The following is a 15656-nucleotide window of genomic DNA, read 5'->3' as shown; positions in this document are numbered from 1 at the left end:
ACCTCATGTATACCACACGAAGCCTCTGATTTTATTTTATTTTTTTATGATCTTTTAAAGTTTATTCTTTTATTTTGAGAGATAGAGAAAGCATGATTCAGTAAGGGACAGAAGGGGGGAATCCCGAGCAGGCTCTGAGCTGTCAGCACAGAGCTTGACGCAGTGCTCGAACCCATAAACTGTGAGATTATGACCTGAGCTAAAGTCTGAGGCTTAACTAACTAAGCCACCCAGGCCACCAGGAAGGCTCTGATTTTAATTCTTTGTTCAGCAATAATTCTTTGAGCTCCTGGTATATTCTAGCCATTGTCAGACTTGCTCTTATTGCACCAGTTTGTTTGTTTGTTTGTTTTATTTGTAGGCAGTTGAAAGCCATTTATTTACCAGTTTCACAACCTGTTTAAAATCATTGGCCAGTAATAGAATGATAGACAAATGATAAATGTATGTTGATAAATGAAAGAAATACAAAAATTTTGTCATTTCTTTATCCCTGGGAAGTCAGGATTCTTGTTTATACATCTTGATGATTCCATCAAATGGCAAGACCTGTATATAATTGCTCTGCTCTGGTTCAGTACATCCTGACTCATGGTGATGGTGCTTTCTCTTATTATTGAACAGACTATTCACTGGGAGAAGTTGTCCTGGTGTGTTGAGGTCATTATTCAAAATGAATATGAAATGCTGTCTGTATTCATACATAGTTTGAAGAAATCTTGGTAGTTGTCCTTTTGCAAAAAAGCAGAATAAAAATCCTTCATTGAACATTTAAACTGGGAGTGTTAGCATCTATAAATATGAGTTCAAAAAACTGGCATATGATAAAATAATAATACATACATTGTGAAAATCATTCTCTTCTAGATGTTTATGTTGTTTATTTTCTCTTTGCACTTGTATAGTCTTCTGAATATTGAAATGAAGAAGAAATTACCCACCTTAACTACATTGCATAGTCCCTTAATCTAAACCACTGAAATGACAGGGAAGGAAAGGTATAATTTAAAGAGATTTTTACAAATAAGAAGGTAATGATTAAAGAGACCCAAATTAAACAAGTGAAAATAAATCTGTAACAAACTGAAATAATGATACATTTGGAGATAACTGCTTTGCTACCAGGGAAATCCCATAAGCAAGTCTGAATGATTATAGTCTATGTATTTTGGCTTTTTAACAACATAAGGCAAGTTACCAGACAAATATAAATACAGAGGAAGGGGAAAATATTTATTTCTGAAGCTAAATGAATGAGAAGTGTTCAGTATTTGTAGCATTTCAGGGCCAGGTTAAAGAATTTCATACAGTGGAATTAGACTTGCCTCTACAGGATACCGGAAAGAAATGCTCTTAAATTCGTTGATCCTAGGCCCCTGCAGTCGGGCTTTAGATCAGGTTTCAGCAATTGGTGGCTTTTGTGCTATGACCTGCTGTCTTTGTTGCTGTCAGAAGTGTGGTGTTGAAGGCTTGTCTTCTGCCCGCGCTGCCCATCTATCCTTTGACAGCAGCGCAGTCCTTACTCCCGCCTCACACCTCTGTTCAGTACTAATTCCAAGAGTCATTGTGTTAATTTCCTCTTGACCCCTGGGGTTTGAATCTTGGCACCCCGCTGTTAAGAAGAACTAGAGTTTCATATTTAAATTCTTCTCTTAATAATGTTCTTTTTGCTGTGACAACAATGAAGTGCATGCAACTATTTAAAGTTTAGGATGCCCAGTCCACACCCAAGTCTGAGGACAGCAGTAAATGCTTGGAATGCATGGCAGGGACACACACTTCTCTAATACACTTTTGAGAAGTGATAGCATATCCCAGCATTTTAGTTCTCTTTTTCTTCACTTCTGTTTCCTGTCTTCAGACTTTGGATATTTGTTAAGGTTTTGGTACTGCTGAACACATACGGAAGAAGTTGCATTCAAGGTATGTGTGTGTTATTCAGCAGACATTTGTACCACCTGTGTTCAAGATGCTACTCATCTCTGAGAAGATAAAAGAGATTAAAGCCAAGAAATAGAGATAATGATGAAAATTAGCTCTTCATTCTATAAGATGAAACTGCTTTATGTATGTATTTGAGGTTACAGTGTTACCAATTACAAGTGGCATAGAATCTAGAGGAAAATTAGGTCCACGAGGATTGATTTGGTCAGGAAAATCTTCAAAGTGAATTTGCGACTTGAGTGTAACCTAGGGAGTATATTCCTAGTAGGGGAACGCAGTGAGCAGAGTCAAGTAATTGAAATGAGTGTGGGGTTTTCCTTGGACTCTGGATGGACAAAGTATAAGGTTCATATTGGTAAATGACAAAAAATAAAGTTGGATAGCTGTAGGAATGAAAAGATGGAACCGGTTTTTACAAAACAACTTTATTGAGATTCGGTTTATATACCATAAAATTTACCCACTTAAAACATACACTTCCATGGTTTTTAGTATATTCACAAGATTGTGCAGCTGTCAGTTACTACAAACTAATTTTAGGCTTTTTCATCACCCCAAAATGAAACCTGGTACCCATTAGCAGGCCCTTCCTATTCCCACCCCCAGCTTTAGGTAACCACTAAACTACTCTCTCTAGATTTGCCTTTTGGGGAGCATTTCATATAAATGGAATCATACAACATTTCTGGCTTTTTTCTCATTTAGCACCAAGTTTCTGAGGTTCAGTCATGGTGTAGCATTTATCAGTACTTCATTCCCTTTCATATTCAACTAGTATACTCTTGTGTAGATGAACGTTATGTTTATCCATTTGGCAGTTGATTGGTATTTGGGTTGTTTCTACCTTCTGGCTATTATGGATAATGCTACTATGAACATTTGTGAAAACATTTCGATGAACATATGATTTCATGTCTCTTAGGTGGAATTGCTGAGTCATATGGTAACACTGTGTTTAATATTTTGAGAAGCTGCCAAACCATTTTCCAAAGTGGCTGCACCATTTTCCGTTACCACCAGCAATGCATGAGGGTTCCAGTTGCTCTACATCTTTGCCAACCCTTATTGTTGCCCTTCGTTTTTGTTTTTTTTTAAATATAGCCATACCCAGAGGGTATGAAGTTGTATTTTATTGTGGTTTGCTTTTTGCTTTTGACCATTTGCAATTTATATGTAAATGTGTAATTCACATTTAAGTTTTTAAAGTTACAATTCTGTTATGCCAAAATGTGACAGATAAATGGTTACACACTATGAAATTAAATTAGGCTGAGAAAATCTAAGAGTAATACTTCATATAATAGGAATATTATTCAAGCCTAGAAATTATACATTTAAATACTTTTTAAAGCTAAGAGTAGACTGAAAGTGTAAGCCTATTAAATGGAACCCAGGAAGATGTTTAGTTTCATATCTGAATCTCATACTGTGAGGAGTCTCATACTAAGATTCTCATGCTGAATCTTATACTGTTTATTGAAATTTGGCATTAGATTGGTTTGTTTGTGTATTTGTGTGTGTGTGGTGATATTTGTAACATAAAATTTACCATTTTAACTTTTTAAGTGTACAATTCAATACCATTAATTCTATTGACAGTGCTGTACAACCATTACTACTTAAAACTTCTTCATCACTCCAACAGAAACACTGTAGCAGCAGCTCTTCATTCCCCTCTCCCTCTGCCCCTAGTAACCTCTAATCTACTTTTTCACTCTATGAATTTCTTGTTCTGGATATTTCATATAAATGGAATCATATAATATGTGGCCTTTTGTGTCTGGCTTCTGTTGTAGCATGTGTCTGAATTTCATTTCTTTTTATTACTAAATCATATACGGTGTGGATATACCATATTTTATTCAACCGCTTATTCATTGGTGGATGTTAGGTTGTTCCCACGTTTGGCTGTTATGGATAATGCTGCCCTGAATATTTGTGTACAATTTCTTGTTTGAACACTTTTTTTTTATTCTTTTGAGTATATACCTCAAAAGGAGTGGAATTGCTGGCTCATATGGTTCTTCTATGTTTAACTCTTGGAGAAACTGCCAAATTAATTTTCCACATTTTCTGCACCATATTATATTCTCAGAAGCAGTGTGTGAGGTTTCACTTTCACTGCATCATCACCAATGCTTATTTTCAATTTCTGATTGTAGCCATTCTAATAGATGCAGTATCTCAATGTCGGTTTGATTTACACTTCCTTAATGACAAAGAATGACGAGCATCTTTTCATGTGCGCGTTGGTCATTTGTATATCTTTGGAGAAATGTCTACTTAAGTACTTTGTCAATTTGTTAATTGGCTTATTTGTCTTTTTGTTGCTGAGTTGTAGAAGTTCTTTTTCTGTTCTAGGAACAAGTCTATCCCCTCCATTTTTCCAGCAGTGGGAAGCCTCTGATGTTGCCCCCGGGTAGCACAGCCTTGGTATGCCCATAATCGCCCAGAGATGGCATTGATTCTGGCTGGCCTCTCTGGCCGGCTCTTTCCCAGAGTACACCCAGCTCTTAAACTCCACCAATTCCAGGGCGATTGCACTGTTGTTTTCAACAGTATTCTGGAGCATGAATTGCTTCACAGACCAATCCAGTCAAGTTCAGGCCCCTTTAAAGGTGTACCTCTCAAAGTCAATGTTTGAATTTATCCTGAGCCAGAAGGTCTCCCTGCCATCTCTCAGCGTCTCTCCAGCAAACAGGCAGGTCTGCACTTTTGCCTTTGTCTCCAGTGAATCTGTCCATAGCTCTCACTTGCCTTTTAGCACAGGCATTTTTTAAGAGTACCCTTAGGTTTGAACTTCTCCATACTCTGTTGCAAATGAAGTTGGTTTCTTTAAGAGACTTGAGAGTGTTTTTATAGCCTGCTTCTATCCCTGGGCAAAATCTCTGAACCCAGACTGTGGGCTGGAGGCAGGAACAATGGACACTTCTCTCCAAGTGACATCTGATATAGGAACCGACCTCAGTGGAGTGAGTGGCAGCCCCACGTCTCCTAGGCTTGCCTCTCCCAGTGTGAAACCAACACCCCGTGAGCCTGGGCAAGAGAATCAGGGCCTAGTCTTCATGCCTTGCCCAAGGCCAACTTCCTTCTGACCAGCAGGGACTGGGCAGAAGAAGGGAGCCCCCACCTCGTGGCCACACTCCCCTAGAACTTAGCTTTGGCAGCAGGTAGCTGTGGGGAAGGTGAGAAATGCTGGCATGCTGCCCTTCCTGCTAAGGTAGTCCTCCAGCTAGGAGCTGAGGGTTACAGAGCCTTCTTTCCTTGGCTCTTTTTGTGGAGTGAGTTTCTGTCCCGCTGAGCTGGGATGATGGGGAAGGGAGAGGAGTGGGTTGTCATTCAAACACCACTCGTTCTTACCAAGTTTTAGTCGATTTTCTTGAATAGATGTTTCTTCATTTGCACTACGTCCTTAGGACCATTCCCTGAGACTTTGAATGGGTGCGGTGAGGGTAAGGTTTGTTTTTAAATTTTTTTTATTTTATAGCTTTCATCAGTTTCATTGAGGAGTGGGTCTGCAGAACTCCTCCCCTGTGATGCCACAGGTGAGAGTTAAAAAGGCGGGGAAAGGCTGCTTACTTTGAACTATATTTTTACCACCAGGATCCTCTGTTTTCTCACTTGTAAAATGTGATTGAAACTATGTGTATACGTTGTCAGGATCAAGTGAGATGACACACATGAAAACTTAAAACTGCTTTTCAAAAATAAAGAAAACAGTATGCAGGAGCAGACTGCTGTAAGCACCAAAACTTTCTCTCTTCCAAACTGTTATGCATTCGAGAAATGGTAATAGGAAGTTACTGGACCCCAGGAATTTTACTGCTTGTATGTTTTCATGGCTAAGTCATCGATGACACACATCATTTTTGTTCTGCTTGATGTTTGCACTTTTTTAATACTCTGACCTGTTTCTTTTAAACCTTTAAGATGGTATGAGGACTAACCCAGGTCAAACCTCTTCTCAGAACAACTTTTTCATCTACCATGAAGCTTTTCTTTCTTCCAAGTCCTGTCATACTTGTGTTCAGTTGCTATAGCCTATTGTGACATTCAGCTGTTCTATACTGTTTTTTGTTTTTTTTTTTTTACATCTGTTTTATTTCCTCATCTAGATTGTAAGCTCCTTATGGGGAAGAACTGTGTCCTCCACAATACCTGACAGTGGTGGGACATTTGGATACTTGGGCTTTTTTTCCTTCAGGTTTATTTATTTATCTTTAGAGAGAGAGAGAGTTGGGAAGGGGTGGAGAGGGAGAGAGAATTCAAGCAGGCTTCACACTGTCGGCGCAGAGCTCAGTGCAAGGCTCAGATTCACCACATGACCTGAGCTGAGATCAAGAGTTGGATTAACTGAGCCACTCAGGGGCCCAGGATACTTATTGATTAATATTTTATGTGAGCGCTTTTAGCTTTGCAGAACTTTCATCTTTAAGATTAATCTTTTTCTTCTCTGTTGAGAATGTTTATTTCTGCTAAGGGCATCTGGTTTCTGCATGTGAAAAATGACTAGGACACATATCTAGGAAAATAGATAAGAGGCACACTGGTGTTTGCCCCAGGCCTCTCTGTTTTATGTGCTTTGAATTTTTAATCTTCTGTTTGTATTACTTAAAAACAAACCAAAAAAAATATGTAAAAGTTACATTGTTCACGAGTTACAAAGGGTGTAAATAGTTAGTTTCCCTTCCACCCCTGACTCTGAGCTACCCTGTTCTCCTTGCCCTGGGCATCACTCATTTTCTCTTGAGTCTTTGTACCAGCCTTTATTTATGTCAGCAATATGTGTGGGTGCTGTGTCCTATGAATCATCTGTCAGTGTATTAGCAGCTTTTTTAACTTTTATTTTCCAATTTTAACCAGAGATATTAATTTTTCAATTAAACTAATTAAAGAGAAGAAAGAAAATATCACACTAGATGAAGAGAAGCAAATCTGCTTCCTGGACGTTGTAAAGACATTGATACTGTCTTTTTGCTGCTTCCACTGGGAAGTAAGGATTTTGTGAATCAACACATGGTTTATAAAAAACACAAACCCCTCAGACTGTGAGCCCATGCAGCCTGCTGCTAGGTCTTATTCAGAAGACTGAGCCGTTTCTTCCATGCTACAGCGTCCACCAAGTGGAGAGTAGAGTACGTTCTTTAAATGATCTCATCCCATCAGCCACACAACTGGACTAAAATTGCACTGTTTGATTCATCCTGTAAATATTTGTTAATCCTCCTTTCTTGTGAAAACTACTGTGCTTAAGTTAGTGCTATTTGACTTACAAAGTTATTTCTGTTTTGCTTCTCAGCAAATGAATTTGCAAGATATTTTTAAATGGGAAAAACAAAATCCAAAATAATAAACACCACCAAAATAATAAATGCCACCAAAATAATGTGACTTTGAAAGCCAGACATATTAAAAGAAAATTGCAGATATTACAAGGATACATTTTAAGTCAGATCATTAAGAATATAAAAACACTGTGAAATCTGAATCCAATTATGCCTGGGTTCATAATTTTAAAATAGTTTTACGTTGATTCAGATGCCAGCATTTTAACCTGATGATAGACTAATAGCATCTAATGTTTGTATGGTATGTTAAGTCAACTAATACTCTTATATTACTTGACCGTATATATGTTATTTCAATGGTGTTTTTTGTAATGTTAGACCACTAGACAGGCTTTCTAAAAGGACTAATCCCATTTTATTAGCTTTAAGTAATCCAAGCAGGAAAAAAAAGAGAAATAATATTTATTGAATACCAAGTATACTTCAGGCACTACATCAAGGTCCTTTATATTAAATAATCTTTTCAGCAACCCTTTGAAGTAGGAATTAGTTTGCCTTTGGGAGCGCACATGGGAGAGCATGTGTTTCTTGGTGCATTATTGTGTCATACCTGGTGCATTCTCTGGCACAGGGTAGGTGCTCCATAAGTGTTTGTTGAGTAAGTTATCTTTCTTTTTTACATGAGGACACCAGTCTCAGATTGAAGGAGAAAAACAAAAAAACTTACCCAAGGCCACACAGTTAAGGGACAGAGTTATAGTTTAAAGAACTGTTTGCCTATAAAGTACATGCTGTATGTACACATCACATTGACTCCTGAAGTGCGCTTTTGAGAAAGATATCAAAACTTAAGGGTTTTGAGGTTAAAGATTCTTCATGAGGTAGCAGACTACTGTTAAAGGCTGAGCACCGCACTAAAATAAAGTATCCTTGCCTTTTCTTTTTGGCCTCTCTTCCCAGACCACCTTTTATTTTCCTTGGGGAAGGAGAATAACGACATTTATTGATAGACTACTGTTGACAAGAACTTTAAGTACTGTTCTTTTTTGTATAAGTAACCAATTAGTAATTCTTAATTCATTTTATTAAATATGTAGATATCAAATAATACAAGCTATGTAGACAGTATAAAGTGTATACCTGTACCCACTACTAAACTTGAGAAATAGAACATTATTAGTATCTTTGATCCCTCATTGTGTGCCTTCCCCATTACATTTCCCTCCTTTTTCCTCCTGTGCCAATTTTATGTTTATTTTCCTGTGCTTTAAAAAAATGTAGTTTTAGGGGCGCCTGGGTGGTTCAGTCAGTTAAGCGTCTACTTTGGCTCAGGTCATGATCTCACGGTTTGTGAGTTCAAGCCTCGAGGTGCACTAGCTGCTGTCAGTGCCGAGCCCACTTTGGATCCTCTGTCTCCCCCTTTTCCTGCCCCTCCCCCACTCTTACATGTTCTCTCTCTCTCTCTCTTTCAAAAATAAACAAACATGAAAGTAGTTTTAGGGGTGCCTGGCTGGCCCAGTGGGTTAAGCATATGACTCTTGATTTCAGCTCAGGTCATGATCTCACAGTTAGTGAGATTAAGCCCTGCATTGGGCACTGATAACTGGAGCCTGCTTGGGATTCTCTCTCTCTCTCTCTCTCTCTCTCTCTCTCTCTCTCTCTCTCTCTCTCCCCCCCCCCGCCTCTCTCTCCCCTTCTTTCTCTCCCCACCCCCTCACTCAAGTTGTTTTCCTCTCTCAAAATAAATAAACTTTAAAAATAATATATAAAATAGTTTACCACATGGGTAAGCTTGTAGACAAAATATTTTCTTCTTGCATGTTTTTCAGGTTAATACAAATGGCATCATACTACTATTCTTTGATGAGTTGGGTTTTTGTTTTTGGTTGTTGTTGTTTTTTCCTTCTGTGTTATTTCCCAATTCAATCCAGATCTCTGGGAAATAAGATTTAAGCATTAGTATTTTTTTAAGGCTCTATGGCTGATTCCAATGTGCCTTCAAGAGTATTTACGAAATAGTGGAAATGCATATTTGTACCTTCAATTTTGCTACATAAATCCAGATTTTTACCCAGAGAAGAATATATTCAAACTCCCACCAGTAGGATGTGCTGTTCCGCATCCTTGCCCACACCTGATATTTTTAGTCTTCTAAAATTTTACCAATCTAGGGGCTCCTGGGTGGCTCAGTTGATTGACCATCCGACTTTAGCTCGGGTCATGATCTTACAGCCTGTGGGTTTGAGCCCCACATCGGGCTGTTGACTGACAGCTCAGAGCCTGGAGCTGCTTTGGATTCTGTGTCTGTCTTTCTCTCTGCCCCTCCCCTGCTCGTGCTCTGTCTCTCTCTCTCTCATAAAAATAAAACATTAAAAAAAGTTTTTTTATTTTACCAATCTCATGGATATAAAATGGGATCTTGATGTCATTAAATATTGAAATTGGTAATGTTTTCTTATGGTTATTGGCCACTCATTTCTTTTTCTATAATATTTTCTACTGTGTTGTCTTTTCATATTAGTGGTTTTATATTCTGGATAATATTTACCCTTTGTTGAGTGTATCATTGTAGATATTTTATCTCAGTTTCTAGCTTCCCTTTTCTCTTTATAGTATCTTTCGATAGATGGTTCTTAATTTGAATTTAGTCAGGCTTCAGTCATTTCCTTTATAGTTTGTACCTTGGTATCTTGTTTAAGAAATCTTTTATTGGGGCACCTGGGTGGCTCAGTTGGTTAAGCCTCTGACTTTGGCTCAGGTCATGATCTCTTGATTCGTGAGTTCAAGTCTGGTGTTGGGCTCTTTGCTGACAGCTCAGAGCCTGGAGCCTGCTCCAGATTCTGTGTCTCCATCTCTCCCTGCCCCTCCCCCACTCACACTCTGCCTCTCTCAAAAATACATAAACATTAAAAAATTATTTGTTTTTAAGTTTTATTTATTTTTGAGAGAGAAAGAAAGACAGCGTGAGCAGGGGAGGGTCAGAGAGAGAGAGAGAGACACAGAATCCGAAAACAGGCTCCAGGCTCTGAGCAGGCAGTCAGCACAGAGCCTGACATGGGGCTTGAACCCACGAACCATGAGATCATGACCTGAGCCGAAGTTGGATGCTTAACCAACTGAGCCACCCAGGTGCCCCTAAAAATTTTTTAAAGAAATGTTTTATTGTGTCCTAAAAATTTTATAGTTTGTGCATTATATACGTGTGTGTGTGTGTGTGTATGTCTTTAATCTACCTGGAATTGAGTTTTGAATATGGTGTAAGAGTCCCAGTTTCTTTTAATGCATAATTATTTCAGTACTGTTTATTGAATAGTTCATTTCTCTTCCTGTGATCACAGTTGCCAACTTTCATCCATCAAGTTTCCATATATGTGTGTATTCCTGTATGTTATATTTAGTGGCTTATCAGAATATTCCTATGCTAATACCTCACACTCTCAATTGCTGTAGCTATTGAGAAATCTTAGTAGTAAGACAAATCCTTTTACCCTTTTTTAGGAGTTTCTTGGATATTCTGGGTCTTTTTCTCTTCTGTAGAAACTAATCGATCATGTTGACAAGCTCCAGAAAGAACTCTATTTTGCCTTTAATTGGAATAACACTGATTCTGTAGATCAATTGGGAAAAACTGGCATCTTTATGGTATCAAATTCCTATTCCTGGACATGGTATATCACTCTTAGGAGTTTCTTAAACTTTTTATATAGAGTTTAATTATTTTCTTTATAAAGATTGTGAATACCTTTTTATAATTATTCCTAGGCACTTTATATTTTTGTAGTATTAAATGTTTATCTTTGGAAAGCATATTTTTTATTTATTGGGTACAGTGTTCAACATATATGTATTAGAACAAGATTATTATATTGGTAGATATGTAATATGTTTCCTGATATTTAGTATACTTTACCTGCCATTTACTGGTACTTTTTCCTTTTTCTTTTTTTCATTTTTTTAAGCTATGTTATTTGATATATTCAATTTAGAACCACTTTTGTATTGTGTATATACAAATTTGAAATCACTGTGTAGTTTTGTAGTGGGCCTGTTTCATTCTAATTGTTTTTTGCCTTTTTGTCTATTTTGTTTGATATTGACTTAACTGTACCAACTTGGTTTTGATTAATATTTGGCATGCTTTTTACTGTCACTCATCCTTTTACTATTAACCTTTTTTTGGGTCTTATGTTTAAAGTGTAATCTTGTAAATAGCATATAGTATAGATTTTTAAAAACATTAAATCACTTAGTCTTTGCCCTTTTCCTGTTTTATTCCACTAATGTTTATTGTGATTGCTCATGCATTTTGGATGTTTTTAAAACATCTTAAAACATCTTTCTTTGTGCCTGTGTCCTTTTTTTTTCTTTCAAAAAATATTCCTCCTTTTTTTTGCCTTCTTTTGAAAAAATTAAAATCTTTTACCCTTTTACTTATTTTTTTTTTAATAGTGCTTGTTAAGAAGAGACTGATGGGGGTAAAGGAGAAATGAGAATTTAAGGCAGTGATTCTCCATCTTGACTGCAAGTTTAATTTCCCTAGAAACATTAAAAAGTGTGAATGCCTGAGCTGTAGTCTGGCATAGGGAATTTTTAAAGCTTAACCAGGTGCGGCCAATTTAAAAGCTACTGCCTCTGGAGAAACTCTTAAGTATGTGACATCAAATGTGGAAACAGGCTTAAAAAGCTAGGTGATTAGGGTTAATGTCCTTTTCTTTTGCCTCTACCAGCGAGGAGAATTCACTAGCTAGTTCATTTGTGTGTGTGTGTGTGTGTGTGTGTGTGTGTTTCTTCCCTGTTGTGTACTAGTAAGCAAGCTTCATATTGTCTTGAGAATTTTTATTAAAAATTGTTTTTTAAATTAAAATGAGCAGGGGAGCACCAGACTGGCTCACTGGAGTATGTGACTCTTGCTTGATTTGGGGATTGTGAATACAAGTCCCACATTGGGTATAGAGATTTCTTAAAAATAAAATATTAAAAAAAAAACAAAATGAGCTGGTCCTCCAATCTTTCTTATAAGGTAATTTGTACAGAATTAGTAAATGTAGGACACATTTTGTTTGTAAGTCTGCTAGGAGAGTTCTCTGACGGGGAGAGACTAGGTGCTAGAGTGATCAGCACTGTCCACAGGACAAAGTAGGCAGTTTATGACCCTTTTTGATATTTCTGCCTTTGATTTTTGCTTTTAATTTTATCTTTCACTTTCTGCTTATAAAAGAGCCAAGATTCATCATAGGTCCCTTTTTAGAAAGTTTAATTGGTAGGAGTTTGGAGAGGAGAGGGGCCCATAGTGAGAGACAAGTGTATAAGGTGAATATAAAGTGATGTAAATCACTTATTTAATGCAGCAATTCTTTCCTCAACTGATTTTGAGTACATAATGTGCTGGGAATATGGTGGTGAAAAAGTACACACTTTCCCCCTCAAGAATGTGTATAATTGTAGAAAGGGAAGCACAATAAGTAAAATATATGGTATTAGGTATTGTAGTAACTGTCTCAAAAGATTGCACCCTAGTGTACTCTGCTTCCCAGTGTTAAAACCCTTCTGTTGTCCCCTCCCACACTTCATTTGAACTGTTTCTTTGTAACCGGTAAGGCAAGACAGAAATGAAGCTTCCCTGGCTAGGTTAAAACCTCAGTTTATGCCTTTGGTCTTTTGGAATGTTAGCTCCAGGGGAAGCCAGCATCTGTATGAGAAGTCTGACTGCCACGAGACCATCATGCTTTGAGCTAGCCCACACTAGTCATGTGGGAAAGCTAAAGGCAAAGATTCCTGGCCAGCACCCAGCTGTTTGAGCCATCCCAGCTAAGGTACCGGACTTGTGGTTGAAGAAATCATCTTGGATGTCTATCCCAGTTGAGTCTTCAGATGACTTCAGTCTCAGCAGCCATTTGGGCTATAACCACATGACAGACCCCAAGCAAGAACCACCCAGATGAGCCTAAGCAACCCACAGAATCATGAAAGACAGCAGTAGATGTTTGTTTTAAGCCAGTGAAGTTTAGAGTGCTGGGTTACACGGCAATAGGTAATCAGAACAGATGGAAATTTGTACTATGGAATAAATCAAAGTCTGGGAAAAGAGGTTAGGAAGTTGTTGGAGGGGCATTCAGATTTAAACTGGGTGGTCAGAAACAGACTCAGAAGATATTCAAACAAAAAGATGATGGATGTAAGGGAGTGAGTGAGTAATGTTGATGCCTGGGGGAAGAACATTCTTCAGTCAGAAGGAATAGCAAATACTAAGGCCCTGTGCCTGAAGCTGCCTAAGTTTTTATGAAATACCATGAAGGCCAGTGTAGATGTAGTGAACGAGGGGCAGAACAGCAGGAGTTGAGGTCAGACTGGTGTAATAGGTCGGGAAGAGGTGCAGAAGATACAGGGCTGTGATGTTTAGCTTCATAAGGTTCAACACTCTTCTTTATAACAAATGTATTGTAATAACAAATGTAATAACATTTTTCTCCTGAAACAAAATATAGATCATGGAAGCTTTTAAGCACTTTATTTTAAAAAGAAAATAATACTGTGTTCACAACTTCCTTATAAAGAAGACATTGGGTGAAAGTAATATAATTTGCATATTTCATTGTATGAATGCTGTGGTATGATAAGTCTAGAATGACAAGCCATTATATAGAGTTGCTCAGACTTTGAGAGCTGTAACTTAGGACTTAAGCAGATGTGTTGTATTAGTGACTCTAATGCCGTGAAATGTGTTGCTAATGATGATGGGATTTTGTGATAAAGTGAATAATTCTTGGTGTAGTACACCAAAGTGCAGGCTTCCCTTAATTAACATGGAAGGTGCATTCTGGAAAATTCTTTAAATTCTATTTAAAGAACAAAATTCACATAATTCACAGGAATGTTCCATGGAATATTTGAAACTGGTAGTACTCACTAAACACCAATACCTCCCCCTAGTCATTGTAATGTTCAGAAGATTCCCACTAAAAACTTCAGTTAGAGGGCTTTGCAGGCCATTGTGAAAAAGTCAACTTATAGTGAGATGCAAAGTCATCAGAGAGTTCTAAGCAAAGGAGTAATGTAAATCACTTCTGTGCTAATGAAATCACTCTGCTGTATGGAGAATAAATCGTAGGTGGATAAGTACAGAAGAAGAAAAACTAGTTAAGAATCTAATGCAATAATCCAGGTGGACAGATGATAGGGGTTTAGACCAGAGTTGAAATGGTAGATCCTAAAATGTGGTTGGATTCTGGATATATTTAGAAAGCAGTTTATGCATGTCAGCACAAGGGCACATTTTCTTTTTGTTTTTGTCATCTCTACTCCTGGCCTATATTTTCCCAGTAGATATGTTGGCTAGTCCACATCTGTTAAAACTTTTAATATGGAGGAGATTGGTTTTTTTTTCTACAAATGGTTGTTTCCATTGCTAATTTTTAATCATTTTATGTTTTAGAATTTTTTTCATCATGATAAGTGTACTCTTTAATACCCATCCTGTATTTCCCCCATCCCACTACCTCCCCTCTGGTAACCATCTATTTGTTCTCTGTAGTTAAGAATCTGTTTCTTGGTTTCTCTTTTTTTTTCTTCACTTGTTTGTTTTGTTTCTTAAATTCCACATATGAATGAAATCATATGGTATTTGTCTTTGACTTATTTCACTTGGCTTAATATTCTAGCTCCATCCATTTTGTTGCAAATTAAATAATTAAATTAGAATAAATTAAATAATTAAAGTATAAAGTTGATTTTCCTTTTTGTTGTTAACATGAACTTTAATGTTTCTAGTCCAGACATTAGAATTTAGCTAAGTGCTCAAATGAAAAGAAAAGCTCAGCTTCATAAACACTAGAAAACTCTTTTGAGCTTATTCTTTTTAGGGTCATTGCCATTTAGTTGTTTTGAGGAATGGGTTTTTGTTGAAGTCAGACACTTATTTTATGGATGCCATCCTTGAAGGAAGCATTCCATGCCATTGTTGACTTAAGGAGATACTTTGATCTCCAAAAATGATATAAATCTTTTTTTGATAATGTTTGAGTACACAAAAAATGACCTTTATATTAATATGCCTTATAGTAGTTTGTTCTTAAGTACCACAGCCAGAGGTGAAGGATGACCAAGCCCTTCTGTTCCGAGTATTATTATCTTGCTTGGTTCCACACAGCAGGTGCAAGAACATATTTTTTCGTTGTTGGTTGGATTCAGTTTTCATACTGGGAGAAGGTATGGGACATAAGGGACTGACTTTCTTAGAAAGAAGTTTGATAAGGATTCAAGATGCTTGGTGCAATTTTGTTTTATAAAGATTTGAGTGCCTATCCCTCCTTCAGGAGGGATAAAAGAAATATAAAATAGTCCCTAATAGGAAGGGGCTGAGGAGATGATTGCATATACTGTTGAATAACATTATAAAACAGTAAATGATTAAATGGAAAAGATTGG

At 37.3% G+C, this 15656-nt stretch overlaps 1 protein-coding gene across 3 annotated transcripts in view; it reads left to right on the top strand.

The window, feature by feature from the left end:
* NARS2 (asparaginyl-tRNA synthetase 2, mitochondrial) overlaps nucleotides 1-15656 on the top strand; it is a 131457-nt gene that overhangs the window by 13785 nt on the left and 102016 nt on the right. The gene's annotated exons all lie outside the window — the stretch shown is intronic.

The sequence above is a fragment of the Suricata suricatta genome, chromosome 11 (genome assembly GCF_006229205.1).
Source record: "Suricata suricatta isolate VVHF042 chromosome 11, meerkat_22Aug2017_6uvM2_HiC, whole genome shotgun sequence".
NCBI classification, from domain to species: domain Eukaryota; kingdom Metazoa; phylum Chordata; class Mammalia; order Carnivora; family Herpestidae; genus Suricata; species Suricata suricatta.
This window is presented reverse-complemented; position numbering and strand designations above follow the sequence as displayed.